The following is an 11,855-nucleotide window of genomic DNA, read 5'->3' as shown; positions in this document are numbered from 1 at the left end:
ATTCGCGTAATATAACTTTATGCTGAAGAAATATTCTTTTTAACTTTTTTAATTTACACAAATTGAACACAAATTTGAATTTTTTTAAGAACGAATATATGCTAGTCTAAAATTACATTAAAAGTTTATGATCGCCATTACAGAGATCAAGTTGCAAAATGATAGTCGTTTTAATATTCTCATACTATTTTGTATAAATTGTCTGTTGGCTAAAGCGAAATGACTAACGTTCGCATGCCTTATCTGACGTTGAGGTTAAAGCAAAAACGTTTTTAAATTATTGTTATGTCAGACAAAGTGAAAATTATTTGTGTTTCATTAATGAAAAAGTGGTTTTTAAATTAAAAATATTTTAAATAAACTAGTACTTTCCAATTTAAATTAAATTCTACAGATTTGTATAAAAATTTTGACAAATTAAAACTATTAAATTTAGATAACAAAAATATACTTTTTCTAACAGTTGACGAAGTGCATTGCTCATTTATTCCAAGATTGTTCTAAAAAAGGACGCGATTTGTAGTGTGAAATTTTTAATATATTTTTTGACGTAGGAAGCATAAATTTTTTCGCTGAGTTTTAGTAGATCAACGTAATCATACAGTCCATAGTGCATTACAGATACTTGTCCATTAATTAAATTCAACAATAATAATAAATTAAGTGCATTTTCTAAAGACTGCTCGCTTTTGCTCGTCAAACCCTGGAACTTCTTACAAAGTTCATATGAGATGGCTGGGCGATCTGGAACGGATTACGTATAAAGTAGGAATCATTAAAAACAATGGAGTGAGTTCATGTTTGTTCGTAAAACTAACTCAAGTTCAGAATTGAATTGTTCTGAAGGAATTAAAAAATGTAAGCAAATTAAGACGCATTGTTAGTTCATTGACAAAAAACATGTAATTCTACTGCTAATAGCTTTAGTAAACTAAGTAGGGGTATCCGTCCCCTGCTCTCCGACCCTTGCGGATTGCTTCGCTTACTGTCTCTACATTAATCTTGCTTAATACTTCAGCTTTTACTCTCTAATATATAATATATTTATTATATTAGTAGATCCACCCATACTCGCTTTCCAAACATCCCCCGGATTGCCCACAAAGCAACAAAATGTTAAAGTAGATTAATATTTTCTCGTTAAAGTAAGAAACTTAACAATATCATATATGCAGAGCCGTAGTGGCTCAGGGGATAAAGCATTCAACTTCCAATGAGGTAAACAGAGTTCAAATCCCAGCAATGGTTTTTCGATACGAATTCCGCACCCGGCTCGCACCGACCACTGTTGACGTAAAATATCCCAGTCAGCCTAAACGTGGGTGGTTATCGAGGTTTTCCTCTCCATGTAACGCAAATACGAGTCAGTTTAATTAAAAAGTCCTTCACGGAGGCTAATATCTCCCAGTACTTGATCCAGGAGTTCCCTTGTCTTCTGGATTGGGTTCAAAATCACAAGGTGTTGAACATTGGTAGTTGTAAACCCAAAAAATTGGGTCGGCTGTTTAACGACGGTCTGCCTCTCTACTGATTAAGATTCTTTGTAGCTGTAACAAAATTATATTATCTCCGCAAACAGTTAGTATTTTAATATATTTTTCAATTATTTTGTAAGCAATGGTGGAAAAAATTAATTTTGTTAAATTATGAGAAAATATTAAAGTAGACATTTTGTTAATACTCTAGATACAAAAAAAAAAATCTACCTCAAAAATAAGGAGATTCAGCAGCGACAAAATAGATGATCTGAAATTCATTAGAAATTTAAGCTAAGTTAAGACTTCTTTTTCGGCAAAATATACCCCCGCTAGCTATCGCTTGCTAATCCCCAGAATTACATGCTTTTGCAGTTCATTTCAGATCGCTTGATTATAGTTAAGTTCTTACACTTTATTTTAATAATAGTTGATGGAATGCTCTTTCTCAAGAGTGCTGGCAACCAGAATTCGTCTAATATAAACTGCTCACACCTAAGCGTCGTTCCTAAATTAAGATTATTATTATTATAGATTAAAAGTAGTACGCCCTTTGTTAAAAATCCTTAACCCATCAAAAAGTTAATAACTCTTTAATGACTCTTCTTCTCGTTAAGTAATCTGCAGCGATACATGAAATTAACAGCACATTTTCGTACTTTATGTGCTTATAACTTTTTGGTGTTCAATACTTACAGCCTGAAATACATATTAATAAAATACTTATCAAAGACGAATCACTAGGGAGGAAGGTGAGATGAAGGTGGCTTAAAGATTTATATTAAGATCGGTCGTTACCAAGCACCCTATATATTCTAGGGCAATTTAAAGAAATAATAAAACTGCTTAATTTCATGCTAATATGTTTTTGCTTTGAAAAAGGCAATAAGATGAATCATTAAATCATGGGCTAATAAAACGACCTTTTAATTTTCAAGATCGCGTATGAGTCAACATTTGGTAATTAGTTGCCAACGTTTGGTGGTTACTGTTAGGGTTAAAGTAATAAAAATTGCGCATCGATAAATCAAGGTCCAATCAAACGACCTTTTAGCTTTCTATAACACGTTTAGCAATTAGTTACTCATGTTTCTTTTTATGAACAATGTGTAACTAATATCATATCAATTACGATATTCAGGGTTAATATCATGACAAATTAAAGTATCACAAAATATAATTCATAAAAAATACGCCCTCTTATTAAAATGTTATTTTTATCCATATTGTACAAAAATGATTCGTTCAACCAAAAGTTTTTTTCTGAAATAAACTTGCTCAACTTTCTACTATATATCGTAATTGCATATGAACCCGTTTTAGTGAGGTTAACATGACTAAGAAAAATTTGTTTTCTTAATAATAATTGCTTTAGAGTTAAAATATTATTTTTATTATGAAATTACTGTTAACGTAATTTCTAATGCGTACATTACTTTTTAATCTTTAACAAATTGTTGAACTTTCGTGTAATAATAAAGGGTGTATACATTTTTGACGTCTTGTCAAAAATGAAGTTAGAAAAAACATACAAATTTAGGGACGTCAATTAAAAATAGAAAAGCGAGAAAAAAAATAGAAATGGTATCGAAACCTGGAAAATCATTAACTAGGAAATAGAGACTATTGACGTGAAAACTTGTTTGATTGCTGAAAAAATTGAAAAGCGGCTTATTCATAGAAACGCCATAAAATTTAATCTGTTTTTCAAACAAATTTTGTTGTTTTGAATTTTCCGTTTCTCGGTATTAGATTTGTCAGTAGATTAGAGAGTATTTTTCCGATTTTGATGACGTTTTTGTTTTTTACATGCATAAATACTAATTTGAGGCCGCTAATGTGTATGCTTATTGCCCTCGTTTTTAACAAGGAGTTTAGAAGTATAAATTAAGGGCAGTATCACACTATTTTGATCATTTAAATCCGTGACAACGGTAAACAAGTATGTGAATGTTTCGAATATGCCATAGTTTTCGTAAAATCTTTAAAATAATTTCTAAATCTTAATAATTTTCAAATCTTTATAATTTAATGTTTTTATTTATTATCAAATAATAAAAAAATGAATATGCATAATGGGTGTAAATTTAGCACTAATCAAAACTAGTAAAACCGCAATGGTTCAGTGGTTAAGGCTGTCAAAGTGAAGAACCGGGATTCAATTCCTAGTGGCGGCGTGAAACATACCCAACTTCAGATGGATGAGTACCAGTTTGTCTACGAAGTAAAGGTGGCCTATGCCCAATCCTAACCACATAACCATAATCATGCCGTTGGTAACGAAATTGTGAAGCTTTAGCATCTATGTTGTGGGAATGCTTTTTTTAAACCAGCATTAGTTAATAAAAATAAAAGCTGAAGTAATAATTTAAAACTACTATTAAAATTAACATGTATAGTATGAAAATATAATTTTTTTCCTTCTTACATTAAAGTAGTAAAGAAATCTATTAATTTAATAAAAATATGAAAAGAGTTTATTTAATTTAAAAGTCTAGATATAGTTCCTAAATATTGATCTATAATTATGTATACAAGTTTTTCAAGCATTCCAATTAAAATACACATTGTTCTGCAATCACCACTCTTAACATAAAAATTTTGAAACCTTGCCAAAAATGATGTAATTTACGCACATCGAATCTATAACGTGCCATTGGCAATAAAATTTTTTAAAATCCGGCTTATTTCAAACACGTTTCCAATAATTTCTGTTGGCTAGAATAATAAAGAAGAAAAGAAGTGGGTAAAGGATTGTCTCTAATAGAATTACAATTTCAAGACAGGAGAAAATCGATATTTTTTTGCGTTAATCATCCCCTCAGGCAGCATCAGATATCCTCTTCTATTAAGGACATTTATTAATTTTTTTAATAGAAAAATAAAACAAATTCATTTAAATATGTGGTGGTTGGTTGTGTTCAGGACAGGGGCGGATCCAGGAATTTTTCCTGGGAGGGGGTCATAGACTCAGACTCCTCAGATCCCCCAGACTCAGATAATTTTTTAAAAATATTATTTTTGAAAAAATAAACTAGGGTTTTTAATACTAGTCTTCTCATTTATTTTTTTCATAATGAACAATACATAACTATGACGAATTTCGTTTTAATCTTTTGGATTATGATTCTTGAGACAGTCAAGAACATAATTTGATGGGGGGGGGGGAATCGAATTTTCCGACCTTCCTAGGTGTGTATGCCCCTTTAAATAATTTTTAAAATATTTTATTTCTTTTTACGATTTAGTTGAGTCGCCGCAAATATTTTTAAAAAAATTATATTGAGCTCTAAAGATGCCCCTTTGTTGGAGACTTCCTGCCTTCCATTAGAAAAATCCTAGCATCTCCCTCTATTTTAATTATTATTATATTTCTTACTGTATTCTAAATGCATGACTTTTGTTTAGAGATCGCTGAAATAGATCTTTAAAATATATTGCCACATAGATCTTCAATATGAAATATATTGCCTAAAATGCAATATATATTGTTTTAAAAGTTAGCAGAATAGAATTAGCTCTTAACTGCTTATCAGAATAACTATTATAGTAAAAACTATGTATATAACAGGGTGCTTAGCTTTTTTAAAAAGTGCTGTTTTTCGATTTTCGTTTCTTAAAAGCCCTTAAAGGTGCTTTTTTCATGGGGCATTTTTAAAGTGCTTAATTTTTCCCTTTTTTCAAAATTAGTTTTTTTCCTTTACTATGTTGATTTTCATTTCGAATTATACAAAAAGACAAAATTCACATTGTTCTATGCAACGTTTTCACAATTAATTCAACCCCTATCTATTTTGGCGTATTGTCAGTCCGTAGCGAATGAAAACGCCATTCGTTTTACATGATTCAAAATTTTATGATTTTGGACAATTGTCAAAAACAATGCAAAAAGTTTTTTTTTTCTTTTGACATGACGGTTAAAACAAGATAAAACCGCCAATTGTCAAAAACTTTCCAGCTCTGCCTGATTATGATATTTTTTTAAAATGCTTAAAAATATTTTTTGAGAGCTCGAAAAGTGCTTAAAAGGTGCTTATTTTTTGTTGAATAATTTGGCTACTCACCCTGTCTAAGAATGTGATAAATATGTATTTTGGGTATTGAATTTTATATTAGTATCACATATCCATTGTAGCCAAACTTCCGAACGGTTGCAGTTATAGTTATACAAATGGTGCCTATGTATAATAAAGTGGCTGTGCGCTAAAAGATGCGATTGCTTACAACAGCACCACCTGGTGAAATATTGCAGTGTTAGCATTCCTATCACGAAAGCGTTACAATAAGGGAGGAAATAATCTATAAAGTGTATTGATTTTAAAAGAATATACGCTTTGTAAACGTCAACGTATTAAAAAAAGAAAATGCATATTTATGTTTCAGACTTTAAGCAATGGGACGTAATGAGACGATCTAGGGGAAAATGTCTAGTTAATGTCTAGTTAACAGACGCATTTATTTCTAATGAATAACGCTAAGAGAAAATTAGACATCGAAAATAAAGGTTTGTCGCAAAATTGAGCGTTTATTTTTAAAAGTGGTAGGTCCATTTGAGGCTAAAGAACCTGTTGCTTATTTATTCTCTTACGATTTTAATAATCACAGCTGCATTTTGATGTTTCATCAAATTATAGTGTTAAAAACATCATCCAAATAGATTAATCTTTATCAAAGACTAACCATTAGAAAATGGAGAGAAAAAAATAATTTGAAAAAATGGACTTATTCCGCTTTTAAAAATAATGGCACATTTATTTTTCTGTTTGAAAATAACTATAATGTAATAAATCTGTTAAATAATAATATAGAAAATGTTGTTCATTGTTTTGAAAGTTCTTTGTTAGCATTAAATTCAACAAGGTATGTATTTGTCTTAAATCAATCTAAGACTTTTTAATTCAATTTTATCTCCAATATCTCATATCGTTTTTGAGATAGAAGTGTTAACTCCAAGTTTTTTCAGCATTTAGATATAGAGCTTTGCACATTACCTCTTTGTTATGTATAGTCACTTTACAATACATAGACACCACTTTTGCTTCAGTAAGTACCTTGCATATTACTTAAAATTAATTAAATATTATATTTTAACAGAATGTTAATTTCATTTAACACTTAAAACTGTTTAGCATACCAAATTAGCATTTGAAATTGTAAAACAATCTTCAACTATATTATCATTACTTTTTTTAGGAGAGTCCTACATCCTTATATAATTCAGTCAGCAGTCCAGGTAGTATCAATGATTTCACATTGTATTCATCACCATCTTTGCCAAATATATCATTGGGGACACCTCCTGTACCTACATCTGCTGTAAGTTTATTTTGGAACTGTTATAGGAAAATATATTTTGTTCTAAAAAATACTTAGAATTTTATCTTTCTCTTGCTTGTGAATTATTTATTTCTCCTATGTTAAAAATGCTGCCGGAAAAAAAAATTTCCCTTTTTGTTTGACATTTTAAACTCAATGCTTTTATAAATATCTTATGAAATCTAGCTTCAGTCACGATTTTGAAAGTTCTTGTGTTTTCGAAGAATAAATCGATAATTAAAATTATGAAGCAGTTTTTTAACATTGAATTATTATATATTACCAAGTTTTACTTTGGCACAAATTTTACTTTTTGAATGCTTGAATACACAACTTTTAAGTGAAGGAATTTCAAGCTTTTGATATTTAAAAATTCTCAATATACGAAGTTTTCTATGATCCTCTTAATAAGCATTTTTAGAATTGCTTTCCTAAAATGAAGTTCAAAAAATTGCATACATTACCGGATGCTAATTAATATATAAACTAGAAATAAAAACACTATATAACAAATCACTATTGAGAGCATTGAAACCTGTTTGATTGCCAGAGGAAACAGTGGATTTGAAAAAAAAGTTTTTCGTCCTGCTTTCTTTAGTAGTGATTCGATGATTTCAATTTTTGCAACATCCTTTGCATTTGTAGGCGTAAATAATTATGCCTCTTAAATAAATTGGGGCTCATATTTTTAATGTAATGCTTCCTTCAAATATCTGTAACGTGCATTCTAGTACAGGTTACATTTATTATGTCAAAATGATATCTTGTTTTAAAGCATTTAGAAATGAAATGAAATAATCAATGATTCTTATTAGAATTTATGTTGCAATCCTTCTTCTACTTTTAGTCTTGGAAATTCTGAGCAAGTGAAGCAACTTCTCCTGAAAAAGAAATTATCTAAATCTTAAATTTCTTTGATTGACTTTTATATAGAAATGTCATTTTTAATGCATCGAAAAATGAACAGAAAAATAATATACACCAATACTTATAACATACCCTCTAAGTTCTTTAGACGTTAAGTTGTAAACACCCTCATTACTTGACCCTTTGCTTACGGTAAACCACGTTGTACCATTGCATGTGGTCCACATGTTGTACCAGCGGTAAGCAAAGGGTTAAAGAGGTCAACAGTACACAGTTCTTGTTCACTTCTGTAAAACTCTCACTTTAGGCATATGTATCTTCTGCTAAGGGCAATACAATGGTGAATTAAATTTTAAGTTAATTTAAATATTTAGCTTTCTTTCAATTTTATTTTAAAGAAACTTCTATTTTTATCATATTCTATACTGAATCTTGAATATTTTTTATCTACTCTACAGGAAATTGGTAAAAAAGCGGTTCTGAAGTACAGAAAAGAGATATTTCCACCATAAGACTAGGAATGCCTCTTGCATCAAATGTCTTACAGTTTTTAACATATTACCCAGCATTACCGGGTATACTCTCTAATTCTTAAAAATCTAGTTGTCCAAGTAGCAATTATTCATGCAATTTTTTTTAAACGTAATAAATTTTTAATTTTATGTCAAATTGAAAAGATATCAGCTTCAAACTATTGCTTTGTTTTACAATAACTTTGATTCTTTGTTAACTTAAATGCAAAAATCGATATATCGTATATGTTTAAATTATAATAAATATATTAATGTACGTGAAAATTTCTATATTTCTTTTAATTTTTTTTTGTTAAATTTAATCTGTTTATAATTCTTGCATAAATAAAAATACATTAATAAATTTAATTTATTATTTATAAATGCTTTAATATACAGCATGTTACAAAATGTGACTCACAAATTCATAGGGGTGATATTAGATATGAAAAGGATAAAAACGTAACGCAGAACAAGGGATTACCAACCAAGTTGAGAGAGAAAGGGGATTTTACAGTCTACAACGACATAAAAACGATTCTCGAATGCACATGCAGATGGCACCTATGCTTTTGAAGTCTGCCAAATCAATGACAAACCGCCCACAAGTCTTGCTTAAACTAGTGATTGAATTTGACTTCATAGGAAAAAGTCGCATGGACTGAGAAACAGGTCACGCTTGCTCCATTCACGATTTCAACCCTCTGAATATCGTTTGCTGCAACATGTTCTACAATCAGTTTTTATTCTATTAGTGTCTTTTATTATCCCTCTGAATTGGTTAGTTGAATTTTTAGTTACTCTGTATAAACTTTATAATATATATTATTCTAAAATTTTTGTTTATAGAAATAAAAATAGATATATTCAAGCATATAAATGAATGAATTTATATGAAAAATTTATGTATTTTCTAATTTTTTTAAGATATTTATTTTGATAAATAAAAATGTCTTTTACAGTGAGACTTCACACCTCCAGGTTATATCTAACCTACTAAAATACTGGACTGGCATCACAAGTATGCTACCACAATCACTGATGCACAAGCCAGATTACATAAGTAAGTTTGTATAATCACTGGATTAAATATAACTTAGCTCATCGTTCATAGCGTTTTTAAAAAGACCTTAAAAGTGCTTATTTTCGTATTTTTAAAAGCCCTTACTTAATTTTCACTTTTCGAAAATGAGATGTTTTTGACCTTGTCGAGTTTTGCTGTGTATTATGCAAAAGTGTGGTTTTCACGTTGTTCTATTCAGCATTTTCACAATTAATTCAACCACCATCCATTTCCCGTAACGTATAATAGCGCCAAACATGTTTGATGAAATACTTGGGACTGACTACTGAGTTGGGTTTGATGAGATTCTTGCACTCCCAAATGCAACTCAGCTGCAAGATATTCTCAATTTCAGGCTTCATTTTACGCCCTCTGAAATCGAACCAAAAAATCTCTATCTTTTCATGGTGGCTAATATAATCAAGAAAAGAGTTCTTTGTCAGTAACTAGTAATTTTATCATGATCATATAAAGTCTTTGAAATTTATTTTGCATTTTGTTAATGTAATAGTGCTTAAACTTTTTTTGAGTGCTTAAAAAGTACTTTAAAGGTGCTTATTTTTTGTTGAGATATTTTAATAAACTGGAATGTATTTCAATCTGTTAGTTTCATAAGTTTATTAAACAATCTATCTCAATTTCAATTCTAGAACCATTTAAAGACCTCTTGGGAGAACACAGTCAGCTCCACTACCTCTTGATCATCCAATGCTACAATCACAAGCCATACTTTTATCACCTCAACAAAATGAACAATATGCTCGAGAAAAGAGACTCTGTGAGCAGCAGCAACATAATCTACTCAAACAAGTAAGATGTCTTCTGATTGATTTAATTTGCAACTTCAAGAATTAAAATATTTTTTGTCTAAAACTTTTGTACATTCCTTGTCAGTTTTTTTTTATTTTTAGTTCCAAAATAAATACTTTTGGAACTTTTTAAAATTGTTCTTCTTTTTCTAAGTAGGATCTAACTTGAATTTATAAAATATATACTAATATTAACAGGTTATGGAATATCAAGAAAGAAAAAAAAATGCTTTTGATGCTTTTCTTTTCTTCAAAATAGTTAAATTTTTAAGAGTGTAGTTTTTATGTCGTTATCCCTCTCTAAATAAAGAAATCATTTCTAAATTATTTCTGTTCCAAACATTAGATTAGTCATCCGTCCTCATCACGCTGTTGCTATTCAGTCTCAATTACACAATATTTCTCTGTCTACACTCAACTGCTAACAACTGCTAAATGCTGCTCAACTGCTGCAGAAGCTATGTATGATCTTAATGTAACTGTCATGGCCAGCGATCAAAATCCAGTTAACTTAATACAGCTCTCCAGTCTATACACAAAACAGCAATGAATCAACTAGTCGTATTGTTCATCGATTCTATCACAGATAAAATTCTGAAGGAGTAATGTAGTGTGTCTACCACTATAATTATTTAATTCCAGTTCACAAGTATATAAGACATGTTAACTCAATTCTATGTTGGGACACCTTTTCATGGATGAAAGTTGACATTGTCGATAACATTTGTCTTTATGTAGTATATATCTAGGTAAAAATGTTATAATGATTTAAAATTATTCTCCATACAGAACACATTGGTATATAAAGAATGGGAATATTTTGTATGTAATCTGTCACCTCAATTACAATTTCCAGGGGGCCAAATGATTTTAAACTTGCAATTTTTTTTCAAAAAACATGTAGAAGTTGGTTACGAGCGATACCCTTTGAGTTGGTCCCCCTTTCTACTTTTTTTTTCAGTTTCATGTGGGCCACTACTTGTTGAAAATTGTCAAGACTTGGCGATTTTTTTTTCCATTGATCACGATTGTCTCGAACCTCTTGTTGCTCTTAGTCCGATTGGAAGTCGTCAGGAAACACAAGCTCCTTCTCCTCATCAGGTGCAAACCTCTTTCTTCAAAGAATAACTTTATAAAAATTAGATTAAAAACATTCTGCCTACTGCAGAGTAATACTTAAAAGAAAGAAAACCAAGCAATTGAAATCAGATGAATTATTAACAAATTAGATCAAGGATGGATTAAAATTATAAAAAACCTTGGTTATTTAAGATTGAAGCTGAAAGCTGGTTATTAATGAAGGGCAAGTACATTCCAGTAACTCTATTTAAACTGGCTCTTGATGATTTTAATCCCTCCTTCATTCTGATTGACTTTGTAAATGATTTGATTACAAATTTGTTTTTAATCATTTAAGTATTTGTTTGCGACGCCTTATTGTTTAATAGTTTGAGCTCTGTTTTTTTTTTAAAAATACCAAATTTAATTTTTTAACAGGTGTTGTGTACGACAGTTTAATGTTAAAACATCAATGTGTTTGTGGTAGCAGTGCTCATCATCCTGAACATGGTGGTAGCCTACAAAGTATATGGGCAAGGTTACAGGAAACCAGTCTTCTTAATAGATGCGAGGTAAGAGGCAATTTCGAATATTAAAGAAATCTCATTTATATAAAACAAATAAATACATAATTTTTATTTTTGTCCATTAACATTTTCATAATCTTACAATGCCACATTTTCGTAATTATGCAATCATTTAATGATTCGATGTAAAATTAAATGGTGCAACAAAGACAGATAACCAAATCCCA

General features: G+C 30.0%; 1 protein-coding gene and 1 long non-coding RNA gene across 3 annotated transcripts in view; both read left to right on the top strand.

Annotated features, from left to right (window-relative positions):
* The first annotated feature begins 6,350 nt into the window (after positions 1-6,350).
* LOC147801125 (uncharacterized) lies at positions 6,351-10,049 on the top strand. The gene is made up of 4 exons (XR_015430782.1): positions 6,351-6,791; positions 8,117-8,233; positions 9,133-9,233; positions 9,884-10,049. It is a non-coding gene; the product is annotated as an uncharacterized LOC147801125 (long non-coding RNA).
* Positions 10,050-11,070: 1,021 nt separating this feature from the next.
* LOC147801124 (histone deacetylase 7-like) overlaps positions 11,071-11,855 on the top strand; it is a 61,694-nt gene continuing 60,909 nt past the window's right edge. For both annotated transcript variants that reach the window (XM_087155826.1, XM_087155827.1), the window contains exons 1-2: positions 11,071-11,143; positions 11,540-11,673. The gene's annotated coding sequence lies outside the window, so the exon portion shown is untranslated. The remainder of the gene's footprint in view (positions 11,144-11,539; positions 11,674-11,855) is intronic.

Source organism: Parasteatoda tepidariorum, chromosome 12 (assembly GCF_982258835.1).
Source record: "Parasteatoda tepidariorum strain Cologne lab strain chromosome 12, Ptep-v5.0, whole genome shotgun sequence".
Classification (NCBI taxonomy): Eukaryota; Metazoa; Arthropoda; class Arachnida; order Araneae; family Theridiidae; genus Parasteatoda; species Parasteatoda tepidariorum.
Note: the sequence above shows the minus strand (reverse complement) of the source record. Positions and strands in the feature narration are given on the sequence as shown.